Source organism: Lactuca virosa, chromosome 1 (assembly GCF_052849685.1).
Source record: "Lactuca virosa cultivar CGN04683 chromosome 1, Lactuca_virosa_CGN04683_v6, whole genome shotgun sequence".
Lineage (NCBI taxonomy): Eukaryota > Viridiplantae > Streptophyta > Magnoliopsida > Asterales > Asteraceae > Lactuca > Lactuca virosa.
Window position 1 is genome coordinate 51,055,570 of NC_136426.1, and position 12,614 is coordinate 51,068,183.

Here is a 12,614-nt window from a genome sequence, read left to right on the forward strand (position 1 = left end):
AGGTGATAATATTAAGGGTACCAAGTGAATTAGTATGGTTATTCACACCTTGTTTTGTGATCCTCGGCATCCCAGTCACAAAACTTGAGAGGGCACAATCGAGATTGAAACATGCCATTGAAAAGTTCAATGAATCTCAAAAGATCTAGGAGTTTCAAATCCAATTAAAACCTAATAAATTATTTCGTTTTTCATGGTGGAAATTGGTGAATCGTCATTCGCCTACCTTCAAATATTTTATAGCTTGGATTACGGCATCCCTCTTCCAAGTTATAAAATATTGTGTTGGATCCTAGCCTTAATATTTCGTATTGGGTGTTATATTAAGGACTTGAATCAACTAACTTGATTTTCTCCCATTGTAGATGTCTGGTTCAGACAACTATGATCTTCCCAAATCGCTTGGAACAAGCTTTACTCTTGAAGATGATGTCCCTCAACATCATGCTTCACTCCCTCCACCTCCTCCATTTATTCTCCCTAGCCCACAAGCCCGAAGACTTGAACGGTTCAAGGTCACTCAAGCTCTACTAGAAATGAAACATAAAGATGGAAGACCTGTGTGCACTCATGTCTTAGGAATGAAGTCACACATTGACAGGTTGAGAATGTTGGGTGCTGTTATTTCAAGGAAGTTCGCTGTTGACTGGGTTCTTCAGTCACTTCCTGAGTCGTATGGTGAGTTTATTAAAGACTACCATATGACAGATCCTGACATAACCCTAATAGATCTTTCTTATTTGCTTGTTGCTGCTGAATCAACAATGATTTGGCGCAATGGTCAAGCAAATATTGATGGAAGGTCTAATTCTCAAACTTCCATGGACATGGACAATGGTAACATTGGAAGTCCAAAAAAGCTTTCTCTTCCCAATGAAAAGGGATCGGCCTTGGTCAACCCGGTTGACCAAAAGGTAAAGGGAAAGGCTAAGTCTGTGATTGTCTCATGTACCATTCCCAAAGAGTCTATGTTTTTATTGTCATGAGAAGGGACATTGGAAGCGAAGCTGCCCTGAATACCTGAAATGTTTGAAAGCAAGTAGAGACAAAATGTTTGACTCGGCTTTAGGTAAGTCCACTATCTAACTTTGTTAAAATTCCTAATTGTTTATTCTTATTACATGATGTGACTATGTTGCATCTTGATGTTTAGCAGGATCGAGCAAAAGGAAGGTTAAAATAAGAGTGTGATGAATCTGATCACGAAGATGGATTTCTATCGCATGGTTCGAGGATCGGATTTTTGAGCTACTACTTAAAAGTTATGATAGATTGCTAGGAAATATGTAATATCATAGTTTTCATTTGAAGATGCATTGTAAGGAATATTTTTCCGCATTTTATAAAGAAATAAAAGTTTTGTTTAGTTTATTTTATATTATATCCCCTTACAATGGCATTTATGGAAAATTGATGTATGTATGTTTCTAGCAATAATGGAAATATGAGTTTGATTCTCTCATTTGTGGTAGTGTCTGAATTTACCAAATGAGGAAAGGTTCTCATCACCCAAGCTTCAGTTGGACAGAAACTTGGAATCATACAAGTTGTATTGTATGATGAATGAGAATTTTCATCTTTGTAAATTTGAGACTAATTCATTGATCACATGCATATGTGAGTCAATTGAAGGACTAAGGAATTAGGTACACTGGGTGTGTGTTGGTCAAGGTCCACCACAAAGATCGATTCGTCGTGATTTACTAAAGATTAGTAAATATGGTTATACTTATAAGGTTAAGTATAATTCTATGACATTGGAAAGGTTTCAATGTATGGCAGAACGGATGAGAAGAATCAAATTAGGCAGAAAGATAAAAGTTTCTCAAATCTGAAAAGATAGGAGAGTACTTTAGTATCATGTTTTATGATCATCTTAATGATTATGAAACCATATCACAAATTCATACTCTAAGGACATCTTAGTGCATTGTTATGACTAAGAAGAGGAGTCATGAATTGTTGGATTGGTTAAAATCAAGAAGATGAATCATACTTCGTTCCAAAAACAATTCTTAGAGTAATACTCCAAGATTGTAACATTGAGTGACATAAAGTAAGGTTTAAAACACATATCAAATGTAGTGTAAAATGTTTTCTACTCCTGTACATTTGAAATTGGTAAGTTGTGATGTCTTGGATAAGACAAAGACCAAATAAGACCAATTGTGTGAAGTGTTTATCTTGATAAGAATTCACACTATCCCTTGAATATTTGTTTTGTCAAGGAATGGTTCTTGACTAGGGAAACTTATATGTCGAGAGGACAGTAGGAGTCTTAAAGATCCTGAAAGGATTTCAAGATTTAATCAAGAGTAAAACCTGAGTTTTATCACTAGCACACGACTTAAGGTTTGCAACGTATTAAGTTGACATAATTCTTGTTTCTGTGTGTGTTCCTATTAAGTTGACTATGCATATGAGTTTTGTTAGTTCTAAACTGTGTGCATAATAGCTTGGAAGCATTGGTGGGCCTTGTGCTACCAGGTGACAAGAAATTAAGATTGAACAAGTTCAATCCATGTAAGGGTAATTTGTCACTAACCTTGTCTTGTGATTATGGTTTTGACAAATTCACATGGATAGAAACTCATACACTATAAAATCTAAGTGTCATAAGGTTTCTCTCCGATTCATGAAAATGATGGTGAGGAAATGCTTTCACTAAGAAGATTTTAAGTAGATAGCAATTGTGATGTTTGCATTCTCAAAGTCGTTAGTGGAGCGTGTGTGGTTAACCGACACACTAACATGGACTTGTGAGAAATGGCAAAGGTCTAAACAATTAAGACTATGATTACGGCATCCCTTTTCATAGTTCTGGAAATTGTTTAGACACACATGTGAGCTATCTAAGAAAGGGTGTACGAATCTAAATTTCAGGAGTCCAGCTGATTTCTGGAAATATGTCAGAGCTAGTGGGAGCATAAGTGTTATGCTGATAATCATCATGTTAGTGGGAGCATGATTATTATGTTTAGTGTTGCAAGTTAGCAATGTTAATTATAGAAAACCAAAAGTTTCAATTCGTAAAGTTGTAGGGGTTGAAAAGTTGTTTTGCTATAATTAAGGGAGAGGAAATTATACTTCATTTCAATTCTAAAAGCTTAGATTGAGTTTTTAATCATCTTTAGTCAAGGATATATATATATATATATATATATATATATATATATATATATATATGTATTTTATGTTGGAATGGTTCAACTTAAAGAAATTCTATATATATTGCGTTATCAAAATTCGATTATGATTACGGCATCCCTCTTCATAGTTAAATTTTGAAAACATGGCAAATAAAAAATATTGTAGCAAAAGACTGGTCTAGTATCATGTCTTTATGTGAGACATCATGAATCGTGTTCCATATACTTCGGATATAGGATCGATTTCATGTGCTATAATATTCATCCTTATTGTAGCAAAAGACTGGTCTAGTATCATGTCTTTATGTGAGACATCATGAATCGTGTCCCATATGCTTCAGATATAGGATCGATTTCATGTGCTATAATATTTATCCTTTCTAAATTTTCCAAATGCTTAGGGCATTAAGAAGGGAAAAGTCTAGAATTGGATATGACTAAAGTGATTAAGCAATTGTCGAGGACAATTTAAGGTTCTCCAAAGATTGGTTGCTCGGGGACAGTTGGAAGTAGGATATAAATTGTTGGAAAGGACCATATTGACATATTCTGAAAAGAGGTAACTCTTGTTCGGAAGTGATAGTCAAAATGGGACTATGGAAATTTCTCCATAGGTGGAAGTTATTCAATCTGTGTAAGATTAGAAAACCTTAGTGCAAGAAGGATGTTCAAAGCAATGTACTTTGAATATGAGACTTCGTTTCCATAGAGTTGATCTCCTTTGGAATACTTTGTAATGACTGTTGACAAGTTTTGTGACTTTGTGCATAATCATTACAAGAGGAACATTGCATAAAAGTTTAAAATCTAACAGTTTTTTGGTAAATGGTAGGAATTAGGAATTTTTACATTTACAATAAGGGAATTTTTACATTTACAATAAAGATTTGGGATTGTGAAATGAGCATCATTGGAATCATGTTCACATGATCTATTTCACAAAGTAAAGATCATACACAAACATAGTGTGCATACTTGGAGTATGGCATAACTATTGTTTAGAAAAACAAAGTGTACATGCTAGGAGCATGGGACAACTGTTGTTTTTATTCAAGTATTAAGTTGATTATTTGAAACATTATACAATGAATAATGTGTAATCAATATGGTGATAAATAAAAGGTGGTTTTATTTATATTCAAAAGGGTTCTGAGACCATATTGGATTCGATTATTATTGTGTTTCACTTTGCATGTTTTGACTTCCAGAATAGCTAGGTTATTCTTTCCGAATGACTAAGTTATTTAAACACTCCACAGTCGTTCATATGTTGGAAGTAGGTATGAATTAAGACTGTCATGAATCGAGTTTGTAGATGGCTAAATGTGTTTAGTCATAGCAATGGTTGCTACAACATTTATGAGTGCTCATAAGTTATGAGTATTGGAATTAACCCACGCTCACTTGTATCACTTCATGGAATTTATCTCGAGTGATCGTGAGACGGTAATATCATATAAGTCTTCAAACCTAGAGATATGAGTTGTTGCCTATGAGTTGGTTGTGCATTGATTGCACGAAAACGCATCAGTAACTTGATGTTATAAAACGTGCCTTTGTGTACAATTCAACAAGTAGTAGAACAAGCATATAAGTCGAAGTTTATCTGTTCCTTCTAGAAATAGAGTGCGATATCTGGGCCCCTCGATGATTTTGTTTTGACCCATGTACCGGGCCCGGTCAGAACCTAATTGATGTGTTCAATTTAGTTCTTTGTCAAACAAATCGGAAATCGGGAAACAAACTGCTGGACAATAAGTACGACGTTGTTCCATGTATTTGTCCGGCTGATATCATGAGAACAGAGGATTATATGATCACTTATCTAAAATGGCGCTTCATAGTTCAACAGAGTTTTCGAGAGATACGATTGCTGGTTGGTTCCTAAAGTAACATACGCAAATACAGTTATTAGACTTATCCAAGTGGGAGACTGTTGGATAAGGTGTCTAAGTCCATAACTTATTTGGTATATACTTGACCCGACCCGGCATGGTCCATTTGGGTTGCACTTCACCCAAACTGTTTATGGATAATTTTATGAGAATTGTATACTTACGATTTATTAATATATTATAAGTTATAATATATTAATATAAAGTCATGTTATTTAATTAGTTTTAATCTTGAATTAATTATGAATTGATTTAGTGATTAAAAGGAAGACTAATTAAATCATGGGCTATTATATTTATATGGTGTGGGCTAATGCTCATTTGTTAATGGGCTAAGCTTATATGGAAGTCCATGGATGATCCATGGAGCTTTTAACCCATAGATCCTTGGAAGAGGAAAAGACATGGGTTATTAGGGTTTCACCCTAACCATGCACACTATATAAACAAGCTTATGTTGCATGAAAAACCACATAGTGTGTCTGTAATAGTGGTGGCCGAAATCTAAGAGTTAGTATACTCTCTCATACATTTTCCAAGTTTGTGGTGATTTGTGATTTCCATTTGAGGCATTCACATTATTGGTGCTTGGCTCTCAAACTCCAAGGAATCAACAATCAACAAAAGGTATGTAATTCATCTAGTTCTTTTATGTTTAAAAGTACCCCATGCCATGCTAGATAGGTTATAAACCTTGGAAAATAATATTTTGCATGTACCTTAGACAAACATAGATCCAAGGTTTATTAGGGTTGCATGTACACTTAGGAAGTGTTAGAATGCTCAAAACCCAACAGTTGTAACGCCCCATTTCTGGTATGTGATTTAAATAAAGTAATTTTCTTTTCTTAAGGGGTACTCGACGAGTTAGTAGCCCGACTCGTCGAGTAGAGACGGGACTTGCACGCGATTTAAGTTGGCGACTCGACGAGTCCATATTCCCGGACTCGACGAGTCTGCCAGTCTAGATGAAACCCTAATTTCAAGGGTTTGCACCCTATTTAAACATCTTATGTGCCCCAAGACCAGCCTCCCTCACCCACAAAGAGTCACATACAAAAACCTAGCCGTTCTTAAGCATTTTTGGAGCATTTTCTCACTTGTGAAGGTTTTAGTGCATCTTGGAGATTTGGGGAAGAAAAGAGAAGAGAAGTATTCAAGGGGAGCAAGTAGATCCGGACTTCTGGTTGCATTTCAGTCCCCTTTGAGGTATCAAGCTCGAATCTTTGCTTATTATCAATTAGATCTCTTGAGAAGTTTGCTCTTGTTGATTTTGAGCCCTTTCTAGACTTTAAATTCGAATTAAGAGTTAATATGATGAATGGACTTCAGATCTAAACTTTCCAGAGCCTCTTAAGCTCAAGGTTGCCACCTTTATTGATCCAAGTTTCCATTCCAAGCTTAGATCTCTTCCTTTAGCTTATTTTGGGTATTTGAGCTTCATATTAGCATGCATGCACGTAAAGTTAGAAACTTTACATGAAAAACCAGCCCTAGGAGCCCATATCTATGAATGGAATGCACTGGATTCGAGCAGAATTGACTGTTTAGTAGTGACATGCATGGGATTCGGCGAGTCGTTCTTCAGACTCGACGAGTCAAGTCGCGAGTCCCCGATTTTCCCCATTTGAGAGTTTAAGGTGGAATCAGTAAGTAGGTAATGGACTCGGTGAGTTAAGGCTCAGATCTAGTAGTGGAGGGACTCGACGAGTTGTTCATACAACTCGGCGAGTCAATGACTGATCTCATTCATAGGATGAAGGAGGACTCGACGAGTTGTTCATACAACTCGGCGAGTCAGATGAAGATGAACTAGATGTTAGTATCGAAGGAGAACTCGTCGAGCCTTTGCCAAACTCGACGAGTAGAGGCGGGTAGAGAATTAGAAAGGATGATAGGAACTCGGCGAGTTGGCGGTCCAACTCGGCGAGTCCGGTTAACTGGAAGTTGACTTTGACCAAGATGTTGACTTTGACCAGGGGTAAAATAGTCATTTTACCCTGAGAGTAGTTATCCATATCTGATTTAGAGTTTATGGGATTTGTAGCCGGGAAGTTCCGGAGCAGCAGTCAGACAGTTTCAGATTTAGCAACTCAGCAGCCAGCATTACGAGGTGAGTTCTCCTTCAGTAGGAACGGGTCTACGGCACCAAGGCCGGCCCGTAGTATGAGATGATAGTAGCTGAGTGTGGGCGGGGCCCGTATCCTATCTTAGCAAATTGTGGGCGAGGCCCGTATCTCATAGTAGTAGTTGATTATGATGTATGAACATTAGATTAGCTTTACATGTTGTCTGTGTGACACTTGTATGATGGGTTTAGCAGTTGAGTGTGGTCGAGGCCTGTATCTCATCATATCCAAGTGTGGGCGAGGCCCGTATCTCGAAGTAGCTGAGCATGGGCGAGGCCGGTACCTCAGAGATAGTGGAGTGTGGGCGAGGCCTGTATCTCCTAGATAGCGGAATGTGGGCGGGGCCCGTATCTCCCAGTTAGCGAAGTGTGGGCGGGGCCTGTATCTCCACGAGTGTGGGCGAGGCCCGTATCTCCTAGTTACATGCTATGTGTAGATGGTATGTGGTAGATTGGGGAGACTCACTAAGCTTCGTGCTTACGGTTTTCAGTTTTGGTTTCAGGTACTTCCACTGGCACTGGGAAGGGCTCGGGATGATCAAATGGCACACACCACAGTCTTCAGCCTGGGAGTTAGACTCTGATATTTGGATATGAGATTTTGATTTGAGACAGACACTATAATGTTTTATGATACACGATTATGATTTTACTTATGATTTTGGATGGTTGATGGTTTTAATAATGTTTTAAAAACGAAATTTTTGGGTTGTATTTTTGGGATGTTTCACATGCACTCGATCCTCACTCCTAGAGGGAGGCTAAACATCTCATAACCGGCGGACTCATCCCAACAACCCATCCATGAAACTTCCACCAACCCTGCAACACTCGTGTATGCTAGTCATACATAACGCTGGACCCTACAAAATTTCGAATATCTTATTCTACCCTAAGCCCCCAATCAAACAAGAATAGAACATAAGGTCAAACCAAACATTCTCAGGCTATAAGATCTTAAATATGTATAACCATGATGCATACACTAACCAACTACAGTAATCATGTCAATCTCATATAAGGAAAACCCTAGGCTAGCAGGCATCATATAATCCGACAATTCTATCATGCAATTCCTGAAGATCCCTAGCCTATCTCTAGCATGCTGTTCTAACATATCACAAAATCAAATATCTTTAGGTATTTTGGGGTATACTTACTGGCTCCGGCTGATCGTACACTTGCATCCTCCTTTAGTATTTTGAAAACTATTTAAAATAAAAATCATTTTGAAATTCTTTTCCTTAGTTTGAGATCGGATTCACACGAGTGTTCCTCCAATTCACTCAAACCAAGGCTCTGATACCAACTTGTAACATCCATAAAAAACCACGCCAAATTTAAACTTTTAAAAACATTTAGAAACCAACAGTCATTACAAATCTGTTTTCAAAATAGTTCTACAGCAGAGTCTCCCATAAACAAAATCATAAAAAGTGAGGAGCGGTATGATCACGCCTTTGCCTTCCCCCGATCATCTGAGGTACCTGAAACCAAAACTGAAACTGTAAGCCCAAAGCTTAGTGAGTTCCCCCAAAATACCGATACACAACAGTAACACATATACAAATGACAGCATGCAACGGTTCCACAACTTTACAGCCTGGATTACCCCTGGGCCCACAGTGTGAGTCTAGTTTGCCTTCCGGGCCCACAGCTCACATCTGGATTACCACCGAGCCCACAGTACGAGTCTGGAATGCCCTACCCGGCTCTCAGCTCGTATTTGGAATGCTCCTGAGTCCTCAGTATGAGTCTGACATGCCCTGCCCGGCCCTCAGCTCATATCTGGAATACTCTAGGGTTTGTTGGCTACCACACGAAGCCGTACAACCTCAACCCATCCCACATAATATGTCGACATATAGCATATAAATGCACATATAGATAAACATACAATATCACAGGTAGTCCTACAGACCTACCCTCTAGCATGCATAACTAACTCATACTCACATATCAGTAACTACTAGGATATCAAATCCTATGGGCCGGACTTGGTGCCTTAGACCCCTTAGTATAGTGAGGAGAACTCACCTCACAAGTGTTGTGCTGAAGCGATAAGCTCAACTCTCGAATCACAGTCACAGACTCCACCACCTCAAGAACGATGCTAGGATGAAATAGAACTCAGATCCACAGCCCTCCTCCTTTCCAAGCTTGAATGCTTCAACATCTTCCTTCCACAATCCACCATAAGGCTTAATATCACACAAAAGAGAGGAAAACGGCAATTTAGGGTTTCTGGACTCACAAGGGGTTGTAAAGGGAGGCTAAGGGGGCAAATGATCCTTTAAATAGGGTGCAAAACCCCCAGAATCTAGGGTTTCATCCCCCCAGCTCCAACTCGTCGAGTCATCCTTCCGACTCGGCGAGTTGGTCACTTAAACACGTGGCCGCAAACGCTCCTACTCGACGATCCAGGGCATCCAACTCTTCGAGTAGACCTTTCAAACATGAAAAATAAATCTGTAAAGTTAATACCCGAGATTCGGGGTGTTACAATCTACCCATCTTTACCCAAAATATTCATAGGTATAAAAATACATATACAGTTTAAATCAAGTAAAACATGTATAATTTGTTCATCCAACATTAATATCAAGAACACGGATAATATGCACATATAACACGTAATTTATATTAAATACTTCATATCTATGTGTAAGATGAAAGTAACTATGCACTCACTTGTTAAAGCGATAACTCCAAACTCGGGCAGCGCTTCGCTTCTAACAATCGACTTTTCCTTCGACGAAACCTAATTATCATTATTACTAGATTTTAGTCCAATATTCACTGTGACTAATTATTAGTCTAGACTTATTATTAACTCAAGGTCTACGAGCAATAATGCTTTTCTTGTATTACATAAGTGTTAAACAATACTTTTCAACTACTATGTATAGATAGGGGCCAGACATGAAACACCGGAGGGCAGGACCATTTTGGCATTTAAGCTGTTCTGAAATCCAACAACCCTATGCGACCCTTCAAACCAGATTCCTCGTACCGTGAGCAGTTAAAAGGTATTATAACAACACTTTGTATAATTTATAATACTTAGCACATATATTGTTTATAGGTTCATAATAACGATAATGAACTTAAAAATAAGTTATACTTAAAGTAGGCAAAGCATAACTTACTTACAAGGGGGTTTAGCTAGGAGTCGGGCTCTGCGGGGGCAGAACTTATGAGCCGAATGCTCTTCTTCTAGGAGCCTTCTGGCGCTCTGGGACTCACCTCTAGCACTTGGGAAGTACTAGGTAAGGGGAGGGATTAAGAGAAGTAATTGAGAGAGAAAGAATGGGAGAGGTGTGAAGAAAATGAGAGATTTGCGCCTCTATTTATAGGCTATCCAGGGGCGATTCACGTCGTGAACCTTATATTCATATCGTGACCTTGCGTAGGCACCAAGGCTTCGCATGGTGCTGACACGTGGCGCGGGACGCAGGTAAAACAGTCAATCTTCAAAAATTCACAACTTTCGTATACGAGCTCCGTTTTTGACGTTATTTATATCCACGTGTAGGTATTGACAAGATCTACAACTTTTGTTTAGACTCTGTCGGCTAATCTTGACTTTATTTTTAAAGTTATATTTTTAACAGGCCGGGACAGGAAAAATCTATTAAAAATTCATAACCTTGTCATCCGACGTCCGTTTTCGTCTGTCTTTTTATCGTTGAGCTCCTATTAACGAGATGTTCAATTCTCGTTTAGGTTGTGTCGGCTAAAAATCGGTCGATCTAATATTCGAACTCCGGGTTGCATACTGCTATGCCGAATCTTGGAAAAATCTTAACTTCCTCATACGAAGTCAGATTTGGGCGTTCTTTTTTTGCACGTTCTCGGTTTAACGTATACTACGACTCCCGTTTAGATCGCTAAGGCTAAAAAGTAATTTATCAAAATTCACTTTTTATGTTACGCGGTGTTGTGCCGGTTTAGCCGTAAAACTTTGACAGGTCGTAACTTCTTCGTTATAACTCGGATTTCAGCGTTCTTTATATGTACGGAACCCTTGTGAATATACTATAATTTGGTTAAGATTATTCATTCTAAATAATCTTCTATAAAAAGTCATTTTTGACGTTTATTGTCTCTAAATTGACTAGCCCGAATCTACGGGCGTTACAATCTAATCGCATATGATTTATGTGGACAAAATTCATTTTCGTGTTCTCGATTCAATAGTTGTTCTCATGTATTTAATCACATGTGATTATACGTATCTAATCATATATGATTTATGTGAATAAGATTCAAATTCACGTTCTCAATTCAATAGTTGTTATATGTATTTAATCATATGTCATTTTATGTATTTAATCACATACGATTAATATGGACAAAGAACAACTATTGAATCGAAAACACAAAAATGAATCTTGTGCATATAAGTCATATGTGATTAGATCATATAATCACATGTGATTTAATACACGAGAACAATTAACGAATCGAGAACGCAGAAATGAAACTTGTCTGCGTGTCTCACTAGAAAACAAACTACATTCTACCTTTCCTTGTTCACACTACCGAATTAGGGTATCTGTGAATAATAACGTAAAACAAGTAATGCCTATATAATATGAGAGTTATTGTAACTCACTTCCTTAAACTTGAAAATTACCTAGCATGAACAATATGGATCCTTTCCTTTCCGAGAACCTACACAACAATTATAACATTATTTAGCTTTTGATTTGTTGTATTACTCTTATAAAACTTATGTATATATTTTCTTATATTCTCTTTGATTGTAGTGCTCTTTTTGGGATCTATTTTCTTACCTTTCAACCCGTTCTTAAATTTCGATAAAATAATATTGGTAAAGTTACCCATTTTGTCTTTTCATAAATATAATGATCTCGTTTTAATGACTTTTGGTTGATTTTATATTAAATTTACAAGTTAGTAACTTTAAGTTGTCACTTTCTGGACCACTCAACACTATTGGAATAAACTGTACCAATCTGCTAAGAATTACATCAGTCCCTTTATATATGGGAAACTATACATCCATATCTAACTATAGGATTTGGAATTTTGGCATTTGGAATTCTAATTAATTTATTATAATTTTTTGAAAACAATGCATGAAATCTGTGACAACATGGACCAGCCTAAGAAGATTGCCAATTTTACCCCTCAAGGAGTTGGAATTTCAAGATGTGATTCAAATTTTGAAGAAACTAGACACACTAAGATTTCCATAAAACTAAGTCTCATGATTTTTAGGTGTTCTTATTGACTTGCACAAATTTTAGCAGTTGGAGGACAGATTTGGGAAAATTGATCATAATAGCTTTTAAATCACTTTTGGTGTTCTATTAAGGACTTAATGGTTAAGCCTTAAGTTTATTACTTTTTATACGATTGTTGGTTACTTGTTAGGATATTGAGATGTTAAATTCAATTTAACCTAAGGGCCTT